Source organism: Anticarsia gemmatalis, chromosome W, assembly GCF_050436995.1.
Source record: "Anticarsia gemmatalis isolate Benzon Research Colony breed Stoneville strain chromosome W, ilAntGemm2 primary, whole genome shotgun sequence".
Classification (NCBI taxonomy): Eukaryota; Metazoa; Arthropoda; class Insecta; order Lepidoptera; family Erebidae; genus Anticarsia; species Anticarsia gemmatalis.
In genome coordinates this window covers 13,519,737-13,546,285 of record NC_134775.1, presented here as the reverse complement: position 1 = coordinate 13,546,285, position 26,549 = coordinate 13,519,737, and the positions used below count along the sequence as shown (strand labels likewise).

The following is a 26,549-nucleotide window of genomic DNA, read 5'->3' as shown; positions in this document are numbered from 1 at the left end:
CTATTGGTGTTGCGTCAGAGCGAATGACAACCCGTCACTTTGACAGATGACACAAGTTTGCCACAGACAATTGTCATTCGCTCTTAAATAATTCCAGATTTATTTAACGCGCCGTCATATTCATAATATCACCCCTGTTATTCTCCGACGGGGCAGGCGAATATTGACGAATCGCCAATCATCTATAGTAGTATATTACTATCGTCATCGTAGTGAAGTTGACTGCCTCAACCTTTCGAGCACGTATAGCTCCAAAACCAATATGACCCAGAGGTCTACGTTTCCAATTCTTTGCGTTAATAAAGAGCTGATAGCTGCTGTTAAACCATTTGTATATGTATGGGGTATTTAAGTTATCAGATAGTATAAATCAGCTTGGTTGTAACAACAAAGGTAAATAAAAAATGAAAAGGTTTTACATTATTTATTTCTTTTATACACATCTCTGATTATAATGTCATTTTAAAATTCAGCTGGTGCTATATTAGGTATTATCTTGATGCCTGGCATATCCTAAGTACCAGACTAAAGTCAGCACAGCAGCCTATTGTATGCCTATCCACCGGGCAACTGCAATAATATTCTAAGATTCCTGATCGACCACCGTATGTTATTTTCAATTAGTATAATATATAAATAAATTTAACCCATTAATGTCCCACTGCTGGGCAAGGGTCTCCTCCCGTAATGAGGGAGGGGTTAGGCCTTGAGTCCACCACGCTGGCCAAGTGCGGATTGGGGACTTTGCATGCCCTCAATAAATGTATTGAACAAATTTTAAGCATGCAAGGTTTCCTCACGATGTTTCCCTTCACCGTTGGAGCATATGATAATTATTTCTAATACACACATAACTTCGAAAAGTCATTGGTGTGTTGCCTAGGGTTCGCACCTGCGACCACTTGCGTGGGAGGTACTAACTTATACCACTCGGCTATCTAGTTAGTATGTATACGTAATATTGTTTTCGTGATATATGTTATTGGATAAACCCAGCTAGTCAGCAATGTGGCAACTCTTGTATTTTGTTCCAAAGAAAAGCAATCAGCGGAAGCTATTCTATGTTACAATTCACGCACAAAATTCTAGTCAGTCTGACACGACTTCCCATACTTTAAGCAGTATTAAACTAGTTCACAAAATCCAAAAAGCAAGGTAAACTTCCGTGATGAATCAGTAGAAGTGATGTAGATGCAATTTAAATCGAAATCCGTTAGAGATGCAGGGTTAACAAATAGAGCAGAAATCCTCAGTTAGGCCGAGTTGTTTGAAAATAGGTACGAAAAGCAATTGTAATCGCAAAACACAACAACACGTCAATTCCGAAAATCACCAAACGTCAACGACAAACAATCAAATCGAACCGAAGTAGACAATATAGTGGCCATACTTTAAAAAGATAATACTACTAAGAGATCACTGTTAACTGTAAATATCGTTGTGTGAGCAAAATAAATAATAAATTTTTGATTTGTTAGACACTGTTTTTAATAATTTATCATAACGATGTATTTCACGTTGAAGATTATTTACTTATTTAAAAAAAAATAGACCCACGGACAAAAAAAACTACTAATTGAGCAACAAAGTACCGAATGGCAACATTTTTGTATCTTAAGGAAATGGGGAATCATTTTGATTTAATCAATTTATTGCTTTTTGTTTAATGTATTTAATGTCGCCATTAAAAGTAAAAATAACATTCCTGAAATGCATACCTTAAATAATGAATTACTTTGGTAATATTGAGATTCGAAGACGCTTAGAAAATATAAGTGATTTTCTCGCCATTGTCCTTTGGAGCCAAAATTACCCCCTAGAGCCAAAGTAACCCGACCACACGGTACGTGAAAAATAACTACTCACCGGTTCGTGTCTACAACGTTGATGAAACCGGCTTAACAGTTGTCCAAAGTAAAATTCCAGAAGCAAATGGACCCCGAGAAAAAAGAGAAAAATACGAACTTACAACTGATGAGAGGTTGTCCTTCTGGAGCTCAAGCTCCTGTACACCCATCAGGCTGGATCCAAATGAATATTTTTACAGATTGGTTCAAACACTTCATAAATATACGATATACATACAAAGTCAACACCAAACACAGTTTTACCGATATTAGATGGACACTTCAGCCACATCCGAAACATTGATGTAATAGACCTGGCTAGAGAGAATAATGTTGATATTGTATCTCTATAACCTCACACAACCCAAGGACAAGACGTTTATGGGGCCATTGAAAGTTTATGTACTACAGCGAAGAAATACAAACTTGGATCAGAAATAATAACAGAGCACTGATAGTCAATTGAAATGTTACATGAGTTTTACATTTCTTAGAAGACGCAATTTTATTTTTGGAACATGTAGGGGGGTCAATAGAAGCTTATCTTGAAGTTTGTGGGGTCGCCACTCTTGTCCCCCGGCCGCCATCTTGGCGCAAAGGGGGTGGAAACACTTTTTTCGCTATATCTCGGAAACTATGCGTCTTACAATAAAATTGTTAAGCATAATTTGTAGCAAATTATTCTGCCTATAAATATGTTAATATAATGCTGTTTCTCTCGGCGTGCCTCAGGGTTCGATACTCGGTCCGTTTCTTTTTCTCGTATATATAAACGATCTCCCCTTTCAGGTGCAGGACTTATGTGATATTATATTATTTGCAGATGACACTTCACTCATTTTTAGAGTAGATCGTTCGAAGTCTTGTTTTATTGATATCAATAGTATTCTTGAACAGGTCCACAACTGGTTCACTTGTAATAATCTGTTATTAAATTCTGACAAAACTAAGTGCATTAGGTTCACTATGCCCAACGCGAGGAATTTAGGTACTAACATAGTCGTAAATGGGCAAACTATCGATTTGGTAGATTCGGCAACTTTTTTAGGTATCAGTCTGGATAGCAAGCTCCAATGGGGCACTCAAATAGCGCATCTCTCGGGGAGACTCAGCTCCGCCGCGTACGCAATCAGAAAAGTAAGACAGTTTGCTGGTGTGGATGCGGCAAGACTGGTTTACTTTAGTTATTTTCACAGCGTCATGTCTTACGGTATATTACTGTGGGGTAAGGCTGCTGATATAGATGTTATTTTTGTCCTTTAAAAAAGAGCTATCCGTGCAATTTATAGTTTAGGAGCGCGAGACTCCTTGAGAGAGCTTTTTGGGCAGATAAGGATACTGACGGTATCATCACAGTATGTGCTTGCAAACTTGTTGTATATAAAACAAAATTTAGGGACTTTCGCAACAAATAGCGATAGACACAATTACAACACTAGAAACAGACACAAATTAGTAGGTCCCCATCATCGTTTACACAAGGTGCACAATTCGTTTGTAGGTCTCGGCATTCGTTTCTTCAACAAGCTTCCAAAGCACATCATGGATTTACCCCTGCCAAAATTCAAAGTTGCTGTTAAGGAACATCTCGTTAGGAAAGCTTATTACAGAATTGATGAGTATCTAAACGACAATAGCTCTTGGGATTAGTCGCTCGCTTGATTAGGATTCTTTGAAATTAGGGAACTTTGCTATAAATTGTATAAACTCAGTAGCAGTAGGTCTAAATATTGTAAAATATGGGCAATTAATGATGCAAATAGGTGATGTTACGTACAATTTGATGTTATTCATAAAACTGTCACTTTTTTCTTTTATAATGTTCACAACCAGTGTGCTCACTTGCTGCCCATATTCTTATTATCACATGCTAGTAGGTGCTCCCAACATACGGTATGATCAGAGACTAATAAATAACCTAGCTATGTTCATTTAACTTAATTGACGTTTAGTCTATATCGCTGATTGTTGGCAGCTCCTCGCATGATCAATTATTGTATCAACCACATTGTAAAACTTTTTGGCGATTGAAAAGAGTGGCCGTGAGTTTCTCGCTAGCTCTTCTCATAAGGCTCTACCCCCTTTCCGAGCTAGTGGTAGATTCAGTAATTGTAACGACTATCATAAGTGTCAATATTTGACCTAAATGAATAAATGATTTGATTTTGATTTTGATTTTGTTAAACTAGCTGACCCGCGCAACTTCGCTTGCGTCACATAAGAGACAATGGGTCAATGATATATAGCCTATAGCCTTCCTCGATAAATGTGCTATCTAACATTGAAATAATTTTTCAAGTTCCTGAGATTAGCGCGTTCAAACAAACAAACAAACAATCAAACAAACTTCAGCTTTATAATACTAGTATAGATAGTATAGATAACTTTTTGCCCTAAATTAACTATTGAAGAAGTTAGAAGCAAAAAAGTGCATTTTTTTTTATAAAAAATTTCTTTATTGCTCTATAACTTTTTTTAACGACAGCCACACGGATCGATCTCTAAGGTTAAGCCACCTTTGCCGAGGTTGTTCTGTGGATGGGTGACCATCTTACACATAATAATATGGAGTTCCTCCGTGTTTCGGAAGGCACGTTAAATTGTGGATCCCGGCTGTCATTTTCGAAGATCTTTGACAGTCGTTAACAGTAGTCAGAAGCTTGAAAGTCTGACAACCAGTCTTAACGAAGGGTATTGTTTTATATCCAAGGTAACTGGGTTGTGGAGGTCAGATAGGAAGTCGCTTCATGTAAAACACTGGTATTCAGCTGCATCTGGAGAGGTTGGAAGCCGAATCCAACATAGTTTGGAAAAAAGGCATTAAAAGGCAAAAATTACCTCAGACCAAACTTGTGGAGTATTTTTCGAAGATTTTTTTTTCCCTATAATTTTTTTCAATTTCTTTAATTAGAAACTCAGTAACAGCACCCCGAAATAGACTGGATTCGGAAAGAATTTTTTTGTAAAAAACAAACACTTTTTTGCTTCTAACTTCTTTAATAGTAAATTGAGGGCAAAATGTTATTAAACATATTTGTAGGCAAAATAATTTGCTACAAATTATGCTTAACAATTTTATTGTAAGACGCATAGTTTCCGAGATATAGCGAAAAAAATGTTTCCATCCCCTTTTCCAAGATGGCGGCCGGGGGACAAGAGTGGCAACCCCACAAACTTCAAGTTAAGCTTCTATTGACCCCCCCTACATGTTCCAAAAATAAAATTGCGTCCTCTAAGAAATGCAATATTCGGCCCTCAAATTGTAACATTTCAATGGACTATGAGCCATTTTGACATTGCAGAGTTATTTGGGCGAGTTTACATGAAAGTGCGAACAGGCGAAAATGCAGCAAATGAGTTTCGCGTTACAGGACTTTGGCCGTTGAATAAAGCGATGTATCATATTCAGCGATGCAGATTTTCTTGCAGCGGAACAAAATGCTGTCAAAGATGAATGCACAGATATCGATGGCTCCTAAGGAAAGGAGCGTAAGTGAAAAAATACAATTTTACAAGAGAGCACTTTTTGTGTTGGCATGACCGTTATTTGGTCGTAAGTTTTAATATATTTAACTGAATCATATGATTTTTCCTACGAAGCATATTAATACAATTACTGTTGTTATGATAGGAATAATATTAAAATATATTTATTGATTAACGATATTTTGTAGTTTGACCTTTTTACGAGGTACCTTTTATTATTTTTTATTTATAGCTTAATGTAAAAAGGCGGAAGTGCTGTTTGGTCTTTTAACAGTGCTACATTTTAAATCATATTGTATGCCAAGACATTGTTTATACTTTTTTATTATATTTTAAATTAATTGATTAGATCTGTCCTTCTACATATAAACAACGCGAGAGAGAGACGTAATTTAATAGGTTCTAAACGAAGTTTTAGCACATTCACCTTTTTACTGTTCATGGGCATGTTAGGTAGTTGTAACGCAAATAGACTGATTTAAAATAAAACGAAACATAAATCAAATAAAATCATCGAATCAAAGAAAACCATTCTGTGGTTGCGTAAATGATTTTATTTTTTGCAGCTTTTTCTATACTTGCATGGACACTGTCCACTTCTGATTGGGTAGGGCCTTTCTCCAGATACGTATGTTTTATGTGGATTTGAAAAGTTTTCAATCTTTTACGTTTCATATCCACCCATTTCTTCTGATATCTTTCCCTTAGCCTTCCTACATCCTCCCTTTTAGAAAAGATCCGCTTCCTATTCCTTAAATCATGTAGAGAAAAGGCCTCAACTGATGAATAAGCAGCTATTTCAAAAAGAGCTATTCGCGCTATATCTGGTTTAGGAGCGCGAGACTCCTTGAGAGAACTTTTTGGGCAGATAGGGATACTGACGGTGGTATCACAGTATGTGCTTGCAAACTTGTTGTATGTCAAACAACATATAGGGACATTTACTACAAATAGTGATAGGCACAATTATAACACTAGGAACAAACATAAATTGGTCCCCATCATCGTTTGCACAAGGTGCACAATTCGTTTGTAGGTCTTGGCATTCGATTCTTCAACAAGCTTCCCAAGCGCATCATGGATTTACCCCTGCTAAAAGTCAAGGTTGCTGTTAAGGAACATCTCGTTAAGAAAGCCTATTACAGAATTGATGAGTATCTGAACTATTCTGAACGACAATAGATCTTGGGAATACTCGCATGCTTGATTAGGATAAGGATTCTTTGAAAATAGGGAACTTTGCTATAGATTGTATAAACTCAGCAGCAGTCGGTCTAAATATTGTAAAATATGGACAATTAATGATGCAAATAAGTGATATTTCGTACAAGTTGATGTTAATCATAAAACTGTCACTTTCTATTCCTCTTCTATAATGTTCAAAACCAATTTGCTCACATGCTGCACATATTCTTATTGTCACATGTTAGTAGGTGCTCCCAATATACGGTATGATCAGAGACTAATAAATAACCTAGCTATATTCATTTTCCTTAATTGACATTTAGTCTATATCGCTGATTGTTGGCAGCTCCTCGCATGATCAATTATTGTATCAACCACATTGTAAAACTTTTGGTGATTGAAAAGAGTGGCCATGAGTTTCTTGCTAGCTCTTCTCATAAGGCTCTACCCCCTTTCCGAGCTAGTGGTAGATTCAGTAATTGTAACGACTATCATAAGTGTCAATATTTGACCTAAATGAACAAATGATTTGATTTTGATTTTGAGCCGATTCGCTCATTATATTCGATTGGTTATCGCTAGATACAATAGGACTTTCAGCTCGTATTGCCGGGTATTCCTCATTTTGTGTTCGTTTCGGGGTAGAAGTTAAAGAAATCTGGTTGTAAATAAAAATCATTATCAATAGCCGTAGTGACATAGCTAGCGAAGGCATTGGTGTATTGTTAATAGCAGTTCCACTTATTATAGAGATTTCACTTGGTTCGTCCTGGGGGTCTTCTGTGGAATGTGCAGACGTGTTGTGAAACACTTCCGAAGATAAATCTTCAACGGCGTACGCGACAAAAAGGAGAAAAAAGTTCATAATTAGGTATCTAAGTATAAACATCAAGAAAACATCGTATATCACTTACGCCTTTATGTGTAATTCGAAAAACATAAATTATTAAGGTATAATTTCAAGTATAATTTATTTATTAAGTTAAATTAAAATTTATTGTATATAATATTATTGTATATAAAATAAACAAAAATACTTAATGAAACATCAAAAAATAAGCAATTAAATAAAGGGCGAATTTGATCATTCATAAAATGTACTAAGTAAAAAGGCGAACGTGCTATTTCGTCTTTTTACATAGTTTGTCGGATTAAATGATCAAAAAACATATAAAAACTTATTTTATTAATATGATCCAAAGATCATATCGATCGACAGATCCGCTTTCGCGGAGTTCGCTACGGTGCGTAGTATAAAGGCCAACTGTTGTATTCGCCTATTTACGCTACTTTAATGTGCACATTCGCCTTTTTGCCCAATTTATAACTTTTGAACTATTACAAAAATCAATAAAATTATTTTTTATAATGATAGAATAGAACATTGAGAACGCATTGCACTAATTATTGCATGAAGGCCTAAGTGGCACTTACGCCCCTTTACTTAGGTACCATCGATATTACTCCGAAAAAATCTACCAGCAATAATGAAGAGTCATCGACCAATAATCCAAGATTCCCCCGTTCACCATTGACTTCCATTAATAATGACGAAAATTTTATTTCGAACAAATCACCGGACTCGAGGTCTACGTCTGAGTCTCAAAGGGTAGAATCTACTTCTGGAACTGGACATGAACCAACATATGATTGTCATCCTTCATCTTCCGGAATTGATCGTAGCAGTCTAGATTTTGTATATTATTATGACATAAGTCCCGTGCCAAAAAAGTCAGAAAGACATCTAATAGAGGTAAAAAAGCTGCTGTGGCCTGGTTATAACTTCGTCTCCATATAAAATTACCTTATTGAAACAAATAAGAAGAATATTGAAAAACTAGCTGACCCGCGCAACTTCGCTTGCGTCACATAAGACCATCAAAATTTTCCCCGTTTTTGGAACATTTTTTACTCCTACTCTGCTCCTATTAGTTGTAGCGTGATGATATATAGCCTATAGCCTTCCTCGATAAATGGGCTATCTAACACTGAAAGAATTTTTCAAATCGGACCAGTAGTTCCTGAGATTAGCGCGTTCAAACAAACAAACAAACAAACAATCAAACAAACAAACAAACTCTTCAGCTTTATAATATTAGTATTAGTATAGATAAAATAAAACTAAAGACAAGAAACCCAAGGAAAAGAAAAGAAATATAGGAAATAAGAAAGTCACGAAAGGAACTGGAACGAATGTAAAGGTGGAGAAAAGCATCCGTACCAGTCGAAAATTTCCAAAAATCCTGATTTTTTATACGTCAACTGACGTATTCGGTTAAGTGATTAGCGCTCACGTTTGGCTCCCGCACCGCACCTTTCACACCATCAGCTGACGACCTTTCCATCCAACCATTTTTTTTTATATTCTGTTTACCAACTAATAATTTCTTTTTTAACACATTTTTATAAATGAATCACGCCTATTTTCCGAAGGTGTAGGCAGATATTCATGAATGCACATTTTCTTTGCTGTTAATTTACATGGGAGATACATGGGACATACTTATTTTTTGGGGTCCTATAGTGATATGGTTTATATTTTTTTGCGTGATCGATCACTGGATTGCGCGGACGTGTTTTTATTTTGTCTTGAAAAGACTTACTACGACTAATCTAGACCAAACTAATTGCCGCCTCGTTTAATTTTAAGTGGGACACGAGTGAACGTTGAGACTGGTGACTTTAAAGTGAGATAATGAACTACGTTCAATAAAATATTTTTTCATCATAGAGCGGTGATAGCCGAGTGGTATAAGTTGACACCTCCCACGCAAGTGGTCGCAGGTTCGAACCCGAAGCAACACACCAATGACTTTTCGAAGTTATGTGTGTATTAGAAATAATTATCACATGCTCCAACGGTGAAGGAAAACATCGTGAGGAAACCTTGCATGCCTAAAATTTGTTTCATGAATACATTTATTGAGGGCATGCAAAGTCCCCAACCCGCACTTGGCCAGCGTGGTGGACTCAAGGCCTAACCCCTCCCTCATTACGGGAGGAGACCCTTGCCCAGCAGTGGTACATTAATGGGTTAAATTTATTAACTACATATTTAGCGCAGTGGTTGACGTGGTCACATCGCCGCAATAACCGCATGTGATGGATTCGAATCCCACCCGAGACTAATATTTGTGTGATGAACACGAGTATCTGTTCTGAGTCTGGTTGTTAATGTATCTATATAAGTATGTGTTTAGAAGTATATAAGTATGTTTATCAGTTATTTGGTTACCATAGTACAAGCTCTGCTTAGTTTGGAATCAGATGACCGTGTGTGAGTTGCATAAAAATATTTATTTTTTAATATTTATTTTTTTGTGCCAGATATAAGTTTTATAACAAGTTATCGATTAATTTCGAGTTAAACCTATTGTGTGCATCATGCAGTGGCGCTATATAACAAGACCAGCAATGCTAAGGGCAGTGGGCATGCTCTACGCTGGGGCTGCTCAACGGAGTATTGCTGACGAGATTGGAACAAGACAAAACGTGATTTCTAGGTTATGGTCACCCTACCGCGCTACTAGTGAAGTGGTTGAAAGATATCCAGGGGGAAAGTGAATAACGATACTTATGGACAAGGCCGATTTTTGCAAGTTGTCGTGAGAAGAGAACCAAATGTTACGGCCATGCAGTTGGTTCGGAGGCTCCAGTCAGAGCACCAGTTGCTTGTGAGTGACCAAACTGCGAGGAAAAGGCTGCATGAAGATAACTTTCACGCTCGTAGACCGCTTCGTACTCCAGCACTCTGCTGAGGAAATCGCGGACGAAGACTAAAGTGGGTTCCCTGTACTTTTGCTCTGGGATGATAACCCGTAGTCTGTATTACTGTTTACCGATGAGTCCCGGTTCGGTTTTCATTTTGATTCACGTAGAGTACGTGTTTGGCGAGTCTCTGGTCGTAATAGCCGTCTGCAATATCCTCAGGAAGTCCATGCATAGCACGGCGGGACAAATATGGTTTGGGCGGAAATTATTCTCGGTGGAAGAACAGACCGCGTTTGGATCAGAAACACCATTACGGCTGAAAAATACCGTAATGAGGTGCTAATGCCGATAATCTACCCCCATGAACTTCAAACGGGCCAAGATTTCCCCCTTATTCACCATAACGCCCGTCCGCACACAGCAAGAAAGGTCGAGACCAAAAACCCGTCGTCATGCTCCGAGGTGCACCGGCGTCGGCTGGTATTAGACCTCCGAGTGAAGGCACCAGTCTGTTGAAACCTTCTGTATACTCTCGAGACAGCGGACTGACTCATATTCAAACGACGAGCGACTTCTCGCTGGTTCAACCCTTCTTGCAATAGGGCAACGACTTGAGCGGCTTCTTCAGGTGTTGTATCCATAATTTTCTTCAAATGACGGCTTTAATTTGCAGAGATGTGTTCAGGTCAACGTCCAATGAGCGACTGATAAGAAAAAACGATTACAGAGGGTTTTTATAGGGGGGGGAGGGGGTTGTTTCGGCAAGTACCTGTGTCGCATAGGCCGCGAGCAGACGCCCAGGTGCCATCATTGTGGTGACTGCCCCGATACGGCGCTGCATACGCTGGCACACTGCCAGGCGTGGTCGTCGCAGCGCCGTCAACTGACCGGGGTGGTCGGGAGCGACCTCTCGCTCTCGACTGTGGTTCTGTCCATGGTCGGGAGCGAGGCAGCGTGGTCGGCCGTCGCCTCATTCTGTGAAGAGGTCATTTCCCTCAAAGAGGCGGCGGAACGGGAGCGAGAAATCAACGCTCCCCTCCCTTCCCGCGCAAGACGCACTGGGCGTCGTAGGCGCCGGGATGATCTCCGGCCCCCGTGACGCGGACCTGTGGGCGGCGGAGGCGGAACGCTCCGTCGCCTGGACAGGGAACAGGTCCGAGAGGTGGGGAGTGCGCTGTGTGTTCCTGGCGCACCCCCGTGAAGTGGAGAGTTAGGGGGGGGCAATCCTCATGCCCGCCCCCGCTCGAAGTAGGGCCCGCATTCAAAGCGGGCCGTCACCGGCTGGGACGCGGAGTATCCGATTGGAGGTACCGCGTCCTGGCCACGTTATGGTGACTGTAGAAGGAACACCGTCAGGTTTTTAGTCGGTATGCCCATGTTAGCCGGAACGCCTTGCCGGCGGGAGAGCCCGACAGACCCCCGCTTTCCTCCCTGGGGCGGGACATGCAGTAATGCATTTTCCTGACGCAAAAAAAAAAAAAAAAAGGGAGTTGTGTCGCGCAAGTTGTGTATAGAGCGCAGAGCAGTTTACGGGAGGTTGCGTTCAGTTGCATTCTAAGTACAAGTGTTTATTTAAATTACTGATATTATGCTACCATTTGAAAGCCTAATTACTAGGCTTTAATTATGTAAAACATTATATAGAGTTAAAATAAGTATTTTTTTAGTTATATCATTTTTTATGCGCACTTGAGACTTGAGTCGATTTACTTGCACGCGAGTGTATATCAAAAGAAACGTAATAAAACATGGATTCTTATTTTAATTACTATTATTCAAAATGAGCTCCGCGATTTTGTACACAAGCCTTCAACCTGCGCGGCCAGTCGTCTACAGCAGCACGCACGAGGTCCATGTCAATATCGCCGGCTGCTTTGATCAAGGATGCCTCGAGTGACTCCACATTAGGATGGCGTGTTGAGCGGGCCTTTTCCTCTAAGTGTTGCCATATTTTGTAATCCAACGGATTTAAGTCTGGACTGGAGGAGGGCCAGTCTTCGTGCCGGATGAAGTCAATTTCGCGCGCTGCTAGCCAGTCTTGCGTGCTTTTCGCTCTATGAGCTGGTGCAGAATCTGTCTGGAATACCCAGGGTCTGTTATTGAACATTGTATGAGAAACTGGTTCCACAAGGTTCGCCAGGACTGTATTTTGATACACAATCGCGTTATTTTTACGCCTTTCTCACAAAAATGTACCTCAGTTAAGCCCAAATATGAGATTCCTAGCCAAACCATAAGTGAGGGTGGAAAATGTCCTTGCTGGACACGCGGAATACGCTTGCTGGCCTCTTCACTGCTGTGGGCGTACACCTTATCATTTTGTTTATTGTATCTCTCCTCCACGGTAAATTTTTTTTCGTCCGAAAAGAGAATTTGACGATGCTTTTTTCCCGCGTTTCTCATTATAACGTTTGATGGTACGATAAATTAATCTTTTGGTTAAATTCAAATTTTTTAGTATATCAAAAATCTGAGTTGGCGCGTAACCACATCGATGTAGCGCGATAACCGCGACACGGTCTTCTTTAAGCGTCCACTCCATATTTAAAAATACGCCAAATATGAAAAATACACATTCTTATTTTCGCAAAAGATTCTAAATTTAAAATTAAGGAACATTTTTGTGGCCAGCATTCCATAATTGAAAAGTTTTTATTGTGTGACAGAACTTATGACCTGACTAGGTACTTGTTTACCTATTAAGTTAACATTTACTATTATATGACATCAATCAACTTTAATAAAATTTTAATCAAAAACAAAAAAATATATCTATTAAATATCCGTAATTACCCTTAGCTCTTAAAGTCGACAGATGCTCACTGTCGGCATTCTCACCACAAATGAATTGAAATTCATATTGTAACGAGCCTGCAACTGCTCGACCTTCAGATTGAATTTGGTTTTCAGTCGGACGTACTCTACAATGTTTTCGGCCTTTGTAGAGTAGTGCAGGTGAGACAGACAACAGCGTCGTAGGGACGGCTGGACGCAGCAGATGGCTCGGTCCTGTCGGTGCAGTACCGCACTGATTGCGTCGAGATGGCTTCCTCTTTTTCTTCTCCACCTTGATGAAGCCATCCTTTTCGCACGAAGCCTCGTTCTTCTCACCCTGATGCGGATTGACGTCAGATTTGATAGTAATCTTCTTATCCCCTTTCTGTCGGTACTGTGGTGGTTGTCCAGGCTGGCGGCAACGGCCGCGTGTGCGCACGTGTCAGTGCCTCGACCAATGTTGTTGGGGGGACAGAGAGGGCGGCGGGGCGCGGTGCGACGCAAGCGGTTTCGGCAGCTAGCGACGACTTTGGACTCGCCGATTCCAAACTACCGAGGGATGCGTTTTGCGCCCCGCGACGTGTGTTGACGTTGCAGTTTTCGGGTGACTTACATGACGAAACAGCGCCACGTAACTGCGCCATCTCCTCCCGCAATTCACCGAATGTGTTATTGGACACCTCCAGCTTCGACTGCATCTCAGCCAGACTCGACTTTATTTATTTATTTGGTTAACCAACAATTGTAAACACTTTTACATTATTAGGACTTACTGACTAGAAATACATGATTTAGTGTAACAATTAATTATAGGTTAACTCCTCATGCATAGGATACGGTGTGCTAACATAAACTTACAATTCAATTGCAATATAATATAAAGTGAAACATCAAGTGGCAAAATTAAAATAATTAAAAATTATAATAAAACACATAAAACATAATTAATTATCAATTCAGCTTATATTAGATTATTACCTTAAAATAAAATAAAATTAAATTAAATTAGGAATAATTAATTGGAATTATGAAATAAGCCATATTATACAATAATCAAAAATTACATAATAAATGAGAAAAAAGGGTTCCTATGTCACAATACAAAATAATAATAATACATTATAAAAAAAAAAGTAAACAAGACTCGCATTTAATTAAATTTAAAAATAGAGTTTAACATGAATAAATACATAAATTAAATTACTTGAGATTTTTACTGAAGCTTCTGTATATTTTGCCTAAGCTGTCTAGGTGGATATCAATTAAATCACTGCATTCATTTAGTGTTTTAGCCATACGAACTACAGGTGAGTTTGCTCCAAGGACCGTTCTCCTAAGGGGTGGACATACAGGAGTTATGCTATGTCTTGGGTATCTTGCTGGTACACGAAACCTAAAGAGACTTAGCAACTTAGGGCAGTCTATTTTATTTTTCAGGATCTTGCACGCAAACATTCCATCATTTATTTGTCTCCGTACCGATAAAGATTGCATTCTGAAATATTGCAGACGTGAGATGAAGGAAGGCAGTTGTTTGGCCTTATTTTCTTTAAATGCAAGGTGCCATAAGAAACGTTTCTGGACGCGCTCTAAACGTAATGTATGAGCTGCGTAGTGAGGTCTCCATATTACACTGCAATATTCCAGAATGCTGCGTACTAAACTATTAAAGAGCATGACTTTCGTGCCTATCCTATGAAATTCTTTAGTGTTTCGTAGTACAAAGCCCAACATTTTCGATGATCTTTTGATGATATTTTCTATATGTGGAAGAAAAGTTAATTTTTTATCGAACAGTACACCTAAGTCTCGAATAATTTGTTTTTCTTCGATTTTTTCGCCGAATATCTGATATTGCGTGTTTATAGGTTGTGTTTTCCTGGAAAATGTTACGTGACTACATTTTTTTGAGTTGAGTTCCATTTTAGGTCATCTTGTAGTAACTCACTGTCATGTATGGACTCTATTTTTCTGGCAAATTTCAGATCATCCGCGTACAAGTGACACTCAGAGTAATGGAAGCAATAATCGGGCAGGTCATTAATGTACACATTAAATAAAATTGGTGCCAAATGTAAACCCTGTGGGGCACCAGATGTTATGCTATAATTTATAGAGCTAAAGCCATTTACAACAACGTAAAATTCCCGGGCAGTTAAATAAGACCTGAACCATTGCAACAGCGGTCCCGTTATACCATAAGCTGAAAGTTTGTAAATTAGAATATTGTGTGAAATTTTATCAAACGCCTTTGAGAAATCTGTGTAAATTACATCATATTGTTTATTAGCATCTAACGTTTGAATGACAACCTCTGTGAATGTTGTAAGATTTGAAGATGTGGATCTTGATGCAACAAAGCCATGTTGATTCTCACTGATGTACATGTTAAAGTGGCGTTGAATGTACGGACATATTAGTGCCTCAAAGATCTTTGCAAAGGTTGACAGAATCGATATGGGTCTGTAGTTGCAGACATCATCTCTCTTATCAGATTTGTATACGGGAACTACTTTAGCTTTTTTCCATTCTATTGGGAATGTGCCTGAAGCCAGAGATACGTTATATATCTCCAATAGCGGCTGAGTTAGCTCTAATGCACAAGTAGAGATAAAATACGGTGGGATACCATCGGGACCGGCTCCTTTCTTTATGTCTAAAGTTTGTAGCTTTTTGAGTAATGTTCCATATTTAAAAACAGGGTACGTCAAACATTGACTGTTATTTTTTAATAAATTTAATATTGGAGAAGAGTTGCGATAATTACCGTCCACATCATCATCACCATCCCTATAAACAGACGAGAAGAAGTTCGCAAAAAGATCACAAATTGTTGATGGATTTGATGTTATAGTCTGTCCGTCCGTACTCATAGTTAGTGGATAAGTACTATGGCCACCGCGTTTGCTTTTTACATGCGTCCAAAATAATTTGGGATTATTAATGATCTCCCTTTCTAGGTCTTTCATGTAACTACGGTATAGGTCTTTTGCCATGTTTTGACATCTTTTACTTAGAACTCTAAGCTCTATTTTGTCCATAGGATTTTTGTATTTATTGTAACGTAGTCTAAGTTTATTCTTTTCTTTTAGCGATCTAATAATGGATTTGTTGAACCAAGGGGGGTACCGACCGTCTTTCATTTTCCATTTTGGAACATATTTATTTATGGCTGTGGTGAGAATATCATAAAAAACCTTCAACATGTCGTTGACATTTTTTTTATCTCCAAAGAGATGATCCCAGTCTTGTTCTTTTATGTATTTTTTTATTTCCATATAATTAGCCTTATAAAAGTTTGGTCTTATGTTATTTGTATTATAAGGGAGTTTGTAGTCTTTTACTAAGGATATAGATATTTCAAGCGGAGGGTGAAATTTATCGACAGCGATCAATGGGCTCAAAGATTTGGTCACAGAACAAGACGTTAGCGTAGTTAAAACAAGATCCAAAATACGGCCAGAGTCATTAGTTATAGAACTGTGTTGAGTAAGGCTATTAACGTGTATGAATTCTAATAGGCTTTCACATATACCGGGTAATGAACTATTAACGTCGCTTAGATTCCAGTTAATTTTAGCCAGGTTAAAGTCACCTACGATACATATAGGCATATCAGTAGTTTCAAAAACATAGTTACAGTGTTCAATAAAATGCTCAAGCTTAGATTGACAGACAGGAGGTGGTAAATATACTGCACAGAGAGCCATCTGACAAGACGAATGTGTGGTAGAGATATCAATTGTGACCCAAAGATCTTCACAGTCACTTTGCCATCTATCAATTCGTGCGGAATTCATTTTTTTCGATACGGCTATAAGTACTCCACCGCCATCTTTACTACACTGGAATTTTGATGTCTCTCTATCTCTCCTGTAAACCACGTATCTACTATCAAATAGCTCACTGCTAAGTATGTTGTTATTTAGCCAAGTTTCAGATAAAACAAGAACATCATAATTCATACAGCATGGGTTAGTATAAAATGTATTTGTTTTGGTTCTTAGTCCTCTACAGTTTTGATAATAAATCTTTAAGCAGTTGAATTTTACAATAAAAGTAGACATTAAGCCATGCATAAATATACCTATCATTAAAATGAAAATTAAACAAGTTTGCTTAGGCAATCAATGCTTCTAATTAGTATATATGCAGCGCTATCTGTTTTTCTCACAAATATATGACCATTTCTTACCCATACATATTTATAATTCTTTTCTTTGGCTTTTATCCTAGTAGCAGCATGAAGAGATTTATTCGCTGGCGAGAGGTGTTCAACGACATATACTGGAGATGTACGACCAGCCAAACCCAGGTGTCCGCAGTTGAGTTTATTCTGAGGATTATCTCGGTTGTATTTGATAACCGATGCTAGGAGTTGATCTCGTAACCTTGGTGACCTTAGTTGAATAATTATGGATCGGGGCCGCACGCTGAATGTATTCAACTTAGTAATACGTGTACAGTGTAAGATGTCGTTCTCTTGTATCTCACAGCCTACCGCTCGTCCAAGTTGTGTGACTATTATAAATTTTCGTTCTTGTTTTCTGGCAGACATTGTAGTTCTAAATTATTAGATCGAGTTTGCTGTTCGATGTTATTAATTCGCAGATGAAGATCTCCAATTGTGGTTTTCAGCTCAAGATTTTCAGACTGCAATTTTCGAACCGTTTCGCAAGCTACGCGTTGTTGTTTTTCAATCCCTTCAAATTTATCATTTATAAAGGTCATGGAGGCAACTATATCTCTCACTTCTTTCTTAAGGGGTTCCAATTCATGATTTATTGTGGAAATCATATTTTTGTTAAACTCTTTCAACATTTCGTGAAACTCTGTTTTGATTATCTCTTGGATCATAGTTCGAATCTCTTCTCTATCACACGAAAACTGTGAAGGAGGGGCTACGGTGTCCACCGCTTGTCTCTTACTGCCTCTCTTCATAGATATATTCCTAATAGGAGTTGAGTCCTTTCTAGAGGTTTTAGAACCACAGTTCAAGCAATTATGGCATTTCCAAGCATTCCGAGTACTAGATTTATTGGGTGAATCCTTCAGAGACAGACAGGCGTAATGATATGATTTTCCACACGTTGTACACTTTATGGATTTCTCCTCTATATCTGTATCATTGTTACAGCAGCCCAGTTGGATAGGATCACCGGCCATTATAATTTATATATATATTTTTTTTTTCCTTTTTGTTACAAAAAATATAAAAAAATTACAGAAATATATATTCTTCTAATATTATATTTTTTGTTATGGAATAGTACAAAAAAACAGTTCTTTCAATAAACTGCGGCAGAAAACATTTCAAAAAGAAAGTCTTTACTTGAGATTTGAATCCGCTGCACTTTCACACTAGCGGCGTGTATTACTCCATTCGACCACAAGTGCTGGTAAGTAATACTGCGAAATTAGCGATAAGTACTGGCTTCTGAATTATTGTACTCAATAGATAGGTGTAGGTATTTGTGTTCAATCCACTATCTTTTGTTCGCACTAATGGGTCCAAAGTTCACTTTGCGCAAAAGTTTTGAATATTATGGCGACCGTTTCAATGTTTATTGATGTTTTTTGTCTCTATAACTTAGTTAAGAACGTGATGTCCTTTAACAGCCTGATAACGTCGACGTGATCTAATGTGACAGGTGGGAGCTTAAGCAGCGTCTTCGCCACAAAAGTCAGCACGTCGCCCGGATCCATTACCTTCAGCAAGGCGATGATATCTTGCACACTCTTCTCCGTGCCATCTCTTTTACGGGACGGCATCTGGTTAAGCTTGCCAAGGAACTGGTATAACAATCTCTTGGCGCTGCTGATGTCCTCTTCTTTAAAATTAGACTTGCAGATCTGCATCACGCTGACCTCGTCCATTGTGTCAATGGCATTTTGAATGAATGCCAACAACTCATTAGCTATAAGTTGGGAACTCATAACCGTGCAACGGCTACGGCCGCGCAAAACACGAATGTGAATAATGTTCAAAGCCTACTAATGCACGTCCGTATTTGAGCACGCATCGAACAAGACAAATTGTAAATGAATGACATTTTGCCACAGGAAATAAGTTAGTGGGTTTGCATTTATTCAATAACGTTTGTCAAACTGTTTTAAACCTTTGTAAAAATCATTTCATGTTCTGAAATGATTCATTTCATTATAATTTGAATAATTAAGCTACTTAGAAAACATTGTTAAAATAAATGAATTAACTTTGCCGCCCCTGGGTCACAGAAGTGGGTACACGTGACGTATGCACTCATTTATTTAAGACCCAACGCTACAGAGCTCGAGACACTTTTGCGTCGAGCGATCAATGCGATGCAATTGTATTTTTTTTTTTGAATCATTTATTCATATAATACAAAATAGGGTTTATATGTATTCTCCTCGCCAAGCTCGTTTACATTATGTTATTATGTATATGTATGCATGCATTATGTTTGAAAATAGAAGAAATTAATAAGGTTCTTATATCTAAATATTAAAGTTACTCATAAATACAATTAAACAAACATTACAATCAAAGCTTTCTTTCTCTTTCTATCATTAATTTGCTCACGGCCATGAACTTCACTAATAGTGACGTCTCTATTGCCTAGCAATAAGTCCCTGAGCTTTGTTTTTATACATTCTTTACTTAACCTAGGTTCTGTTCTGAGCAGTTCAAAGTTATTAAATATTTTAGGAACTATATATTCAGTCAATCTCTCCCTATAATAATTAATAATTTTTGGTACGACTGACTTTCCCTCCCTGACAGATCTAGTTTTATATGGGTTATCCTTTTTTATTTTATATTCGTCTGTATAATAGTGTTCTATTGCAATTAAAAAGTTAACTTTTAGATCGATTGGTAAAATTTTAATAATAGGATACAATAGTTCATAGTGATTTTTACACAACGTTTTGACATTTTTACTAACTAGAGATTTAATTAAGCTAGTTTGTATACATTTTATTTCTCCTCCTCCCATATATACTAAGACCATAACTAAGTATTGAGTCAGCGAGGGCATAATATATCATTTTTAATGTTTGTGTGTTAACCACATGTTTCAGGGCATAGAATTTACTTACCACTGATCTAAGTCTATTGCATACATTACTGACATGTGATTTCCAGTTAAAAGTCTTATTTCTTATCAATAGCCAATCCTAAATAAGTGTATATGTCTACTAATTGTATGCTACTACACTTACAGTTTATTTTATTCTCATGCAGACAACGATAAGTGTGGCCAACTATTGAAAAATCGCATTTACTGACGGACTTAGGACGCTGGTTGTAGGGCGAGTATATAATATATGCATACACTTAGTCTGCGCTACATTCAATATAATACCGTTGTCATGTACCCACTGTGTGACTCCCTCGAAGTCTTTTTGTATGTTCACTTGAGCTTCAGAGAGATCTTTAGATGCAAACAGTAGGCACATGTCATCGGCATACATGTAAACACGACATTTTTTAACAACGTTTCACACACTATTTACGTGCATTATATATACAGGGTGTAAATGACGGCTAACCGAAAACTTCAGTGGTAAGTTTGTGACACTGTATGCGCGAAATTTACTCCAACGATATTTCTCGGAAATGATTGGTTCCCAAGTTAGTCATTCTTGAGCGCTCAATGTATAGTGAACAACGTGATGTATCTCCGCGCACGCCTATGAGATTGCTTATCGTATTGTTGACGCTGGTAGCTAGTTCACCGCGGCAGCGGCGCGAGGCGCGCTATGCAAAGACATGTCGCGACGCGTCGTAGGTACGTACGCGTACAATCACGTCTATGCACTGATTTGTATGCAACGCTATCATTTGATAACAATCTTACGTATCGCTTATTGTATCGTAAGTAATCCCTTAAGTTACAAAAGCTCATAGTCTAATTGTACGTAAATATCTACCTACTTGGCTTACGTAAAATCAAACAATAATAGCAATATGTAACCAATAATAAGAAAGTGCTAAAACAAATTGTTATTGATGTCAATGAACACGCAATTACCCGGTGTCTGGCGAGAGTTTGGGTACCTTTGGATTTTGGACGTACAGGTGCAGAGCACGCCGTGCACTTCCACGTGCTTCACCATAACACATTAACATTTCTTCGTATTCACAAACACAACTGCACTTCCAAAACAACAATAACAAAAATAATAACAATAAAAACACTAAGGACACCATACCGAAACAAAAACAAGTAATAATAAACAACAGTTCACACACGACACGACGAACACGATATAGCGATACCGGTGAAGAGCTTCCGTCTTCCGCGAGCGAACTGCTCAAACTATCAAAGAGAGCCGCCGGCGGGCGGCGCCGCACTGCAAACTCGCGCCGTGTAAAATATTGATGAGGCACTTTGACCTATGACTGCGACGAATTACTATTTTTACTTGTTAAAGTTGTAACTCGTTGCATTGTAGTTTTATTCAAATACCTAATAACATTACTAAAAATATTGATGTAAGTTTAAAATACTTTGATATTAATTACACAAAGCCAGATTAAAGTAAATAAAATAAACAATTTAACTAAACCATAAAAATGTAGGTACTGTTATCATCAACAATCAATATCCATTAATATTCTTATCAGAAAAACTAACTTATCATAATTTATAATCCCCGGAGAAGTACTTAGCATCTAATTTTCGGCAAAGGAGTCGCACCGCGCTTGAAATGAAATGAAACGAAATGAAAATAATTTTATTGTTGGCAATAAACAAATATAAACAATAAAAAAAAGAACAATATGTGCACGTATTGCCGACAATGAGGCCCTCATTCAGCTATATGCTGCAATACCACGAAGATATTGCAGCGCTGGTTTTCAATGAGAGCCTCATTTTGAGCGATACTGTTACTTATCTAGGTTACTACAGCAAGTATTAGGTCTTACTTAATATTAATAATAATTAATAATTGATACAATGATAATTTAATAAAATAAATATATTTATATTAATAATACTTTATAGGCAATTTATAGGCATGATTTAATAATGAAATCTATGATTGAAATTACAATAATAATAATAATTTGTATGCAATTTGATAATGAAATGTCAATACCATTATAATACATGAACAATAATTAATGATTTTGTATGTAATTTTGTTTTTATTTTGGTATTACATAATGACCAGATATCTATATCTTATTATCATGTTATTTATTACTAAGTCGGTAACAAATAAATAATATTAACTGTACAATTTGATAATACCCGACAAAAATGCATTTCAAATGTAATAAAGAATCTGTACTGTATGGAATCAGGTAGTGAGACAACAATAACAAAGAAAACAAAAATACCGAGTGTGTATGTGCGTGTAAGGTGTGTGAATGTATATGTTACTGTAAAAGCCCGATCGGTGGTAAATCCTAAGATTTTCCGGTATAACCTAAGATTTACCAACTCTCAATGGTAAAAGTCCGAACAAGCCAGAGTTTAAAAACTATGTTACGATATATAAAAAAATCCTCCTTCATAACTATGTTTATAACTATTTCACGGTATAATTATATACTGTGACATAGTTATAAAGAAGGAGTTTTGGGCAAGGCGACATGGGTAGGTTAGGTTAGAAGGCAAAGGTGGGAGCGAGCGAAGCGAAGCTCCCACCTTAGCCTTCGTGGTTATTTTTTTCTAACCACCCAGAAGGAGGAGCCCCGCGAAGCGGGGCTCCGGCGACACCTCGACATCATCAAGTGAATATAGGTAAAAGTTCGAAATAAAAGAATTGTTCGGACTTTTACCATTGCGAGTTGATAAATCTTAGGTTATACCGGAAAATCTTAGGATTTACCACCGTTCGGGCTTTTACAGTAACATATACATGAAAAGTCATATCTGTTTAACTGGTGTATCAGGGGTTTACGCGTGCGCCCGCGCCGCGTCCCCTGCGCCCCCCGCCGTCTCGCTCGACAGCCACAGGCTGTACCACAGGTTAGATTCAGGAGCGTGCGGCGCACGAGACCGGCCGGCCGTCGTCACGCGAATCGTTAATCGATGCGGCGACACCGCTACCGCGCAATCAAAACAATTATAAGAATTCATGCGCTGTGTATTAGTGTTAAAAAAATAGTGGTATAAAAGTGTAAGTGATGGAAACAACAATGCAATGGACACGACAATCGCTACGCTGCCACAGCTGGGAGTCCCTAATGATTGTGCTTTTCGATAAGAAACATAATGGTATGTATATACAAATGAATGACTCTTGTATTATTGTATACATTTCTGCTCGAATATTAAGTGATTTTTGAGTACCCGTTTAAAGCCTAATTTGTTGTTTTTAGATCGAACCGGCGGCGGGATGTTGTTCCAGCAGTGGGTGGCAGCATACTTGAAGCTTCCTCTAAAGGCAGCGGTCCTATGCTGAGGCACAGACAGCGGGTTCGTCGTGGAGCGGGCGGGGTATAAGAGATGGTCTTGCCTCCAATTTAGTTTGCCGTAGAGGTAATTAGGTTTATGTGTACCCATTAAATTAAACACAAGCGTTGCCAGATGTAACTTCCGTCTGGCCGCCATCTTCAGTACGTTAGCTTCATTGAGGTAGGGAGTTACATGGTTGCGACGTGGGATATGGAAACAGAACCTAGCGCAAGCGTTTTGTACCCTTTGAATCAATTTAGCGGTCCTTGATAGCAAACACGGTCCATAGACCGTGTCGCAATAATTAAGTTTTGCCAACACTAGACTATCTACTAGTCTTTGTCTTAGTGGAATGCTTAGATATTCCCGGAATTTATATAATACTTTTAATTTATAAAAACAGGTTTTGATCACGTTGTTAATATGGGGTTCAAAGCGAAGCTCGGAATCAAAAGTCAGGCCCAGATTATAAGCTGTATCTACCTTGGCTATCCTTGCCCCATTAATATTAATATCAGGACTTGCGGTCAGAATTTTGTTCACCTGTCTCTTGCTCCCCAATACCAAATACTTGGACTCAGCCGGATTAAGTACCAAACTATTGTTTTCAGACCATGACGCAATTCTACTCAGTGCTCCGTTTATTGTGTCCACTGAAGCAGTTGTTGTACAAGGGTTGAAGGAGAGGTAAAGTTGAATATCATCTGCATACATGTGGTACATGCATTCTCCCATATACTGGGTGATGTCTGCACTGTATATGATGTACAGTAACGGTCCCAGGATCGAACCCTGTGGGATTCCCCGGGATACGGGATGAGGTGATGAGGAGACCGTAGAACCATCCCCTTTTTGTATTTCAACATGTTGTGTACGACTCGAGAGATAGCTACTGAACCATTTAATTGTTTCTGCACCGAACCCATAGTAGGACAGTTTGGATAGCAATAAGGATATATTTATAGCATCAAATGCCCGGGAAAAATCCAGCAGTGTCAGGATAGTACCCTCCTCTCGGTCTCGCGCCTCCAGAATGTTACTGACAACATCCGCTAGGGCAGTTGCTGTACCTCGACCCTGTCTAAATCCCGATTGTAAGTCAGGAAGTATTAGTTCATGCTCTAAATACTCCATAACCTGTTTGTATACGACACGTTCTAGTATTTTGGATAGACAGGGAAGTATACTTATAGGTCGCAAATCTTTATAGGATTGTGGGTTTGTGTTTTTAGGTATGGGCCGTACGATCGCATGACGCCAAAGGCCAGGAAATGTGTTTGAACATATCGACTTGTTCACAATAGCAGTTATAGCCGGAAGGCTGTACGGCAACGTGAGTCGTATCATTTCCCTGCTGATGCCGTCAATGCCCTGTGCATTCGTCATTATACTATTAAACATTTTGAGGATAGTGGTTTGATCAACAGTATTTAGGGCGAATGCAAGCGGCCCATACCTATTAAATTCCCAGAACGTAAGTTGGGAGATGGTGACTTTGTTTCTACCCGGTACATCCAAGAATGCCCTACTAATCTCGTCCGGATTTTCCAAGTGTTCCCGGAGCGTACCATCCTGACCCACTGCATGCACGTGATTCTTAAGGTTCCTCCACAGAGTTCGGGAGTTATTCATCTGGCTATTAATCTCACTACTAAAGTAAGCTTTCTTTTCAGAGTGTATTGAGTGTACCACCAGACGTTTCAGTTGTAAATAATAGTCCTTATGACTCGATAACTTGGTCTGACGGTACCGGACACGCGCTTCATCTCGGAGTCTACACATAAATTTTATGTTGTCTGTAATCTACGGAGTGGGCAGACTTTTAAACGTTCTTCGCTTAACAGGGGCATGGGCATCGAACAATTGGGTCATGTAGTAGTTAAATGTTGAGACCATTTCATTAACCGTTTGTAGATCACCAATGGATTCCCAAGGGATCGATCCCAGGTCACTCTCAAATAGCTCAGGAACAATATCTTTGATAGGACGGTATATCACCATTCTCTTTGCTGGGCGGTCTTTTTTAATTATAAGTTGGCACGTTACGAAGGAATGATGTCCAAGGTCGGTTATGTGATCAACAGATACGTTCCTATAGCGCGAATCAGTGCAGACTACATCAATAAGTGAACAACTATCTATACTAATCTATCTATACTAATATTATAAAGCTGAAGAGTTTGTTTGTTTGATTGTTTGTTTGTTTGTTTGAACGCGCTAATCTCAGGATCTACTGGTCCGATTTCAAAAATTCTTTCAGTGTTAGATAGCCCATTTATCGAGGATGGTTATAGGCTATATAACATCACGCTACGGCCATTAGGAGCGGAGTAGCAACGAAAAATGTTACAAAAACGGGGAAAATTATGACCCTGCATTCTCTCTTATGTCACGCAAGCGAAGTTGCGCGGGTCAGCTAGTAATCTATAATATTAATATTATAAAGCTGAAGAGTTTGTTTGTTTGAGTGTTTGTTTGTTTGTTTGTTTGAACGCGCTAATCTCAGGAACTACTGGTCCGATTTGAAAAATTCTTTCAGTGTTAGATAGTCCATTTATCGAGGAAGGTTATAAGCTATAAATCATTACGCTTCTACTAATAGGAGCAGAGTACCAGTGAAAAATGTTTCAAAAACGGGAAAAATTTTGACCCATTCTCTCTTATGTGACGCAAGCGAAGTTGCGCGGGTCAGCTAGTCGTTTATAAAATGTGTTGGAAGGTCCACAATTTGCTCAAGGCCACAGTACTCTAAAAAATCCGCGAGTTTTTTCGACTTTGAGCTTGATTCGTCTAGCATGTTGACATTGAAGTCACCAAGAAGGATAACATTATCGTGGGGGGCGAGGGAGTGAATGCTGTCAGTGATTGCGTCCAGAAATCGATCAAGGTTTAACCATGGTGGCCGATATGCTGTACCAAAGAGTAAGTAAGTAAGAGTAATCTTTTCTTGTTGATAGTAAGGCTCATCCATAATTGTTCAACTTCCGGGTGCACAGGGTGCGGTCGAATTTGCGCACTTATACCAGTCTTAATATAAAAAGCAACCCCTCCGCACTGACGCAAACGATAACCGGGCACCCTGGGTGCACGCCTTTCCTCCCCAGGTCGCAACCACGTCTCATTTATCGCCATTATATCGACTGAGTGT

The 26,549-nt window shown here is 38.6% G+C and overlaps 1 pseudogene; it reads right to left on the bottom strand.

The window, feature by feature from the left end:
- Positions 1-12,000: 12,000 nt before the first annotated feature.
- LOC142985984 (uncharacterized) lies at positions 12,001-20,462 on the bottom strand (annotated as a pseudogene).
- Positions 20,463-26,549: the final 6,087 nt, after the last annotated feature.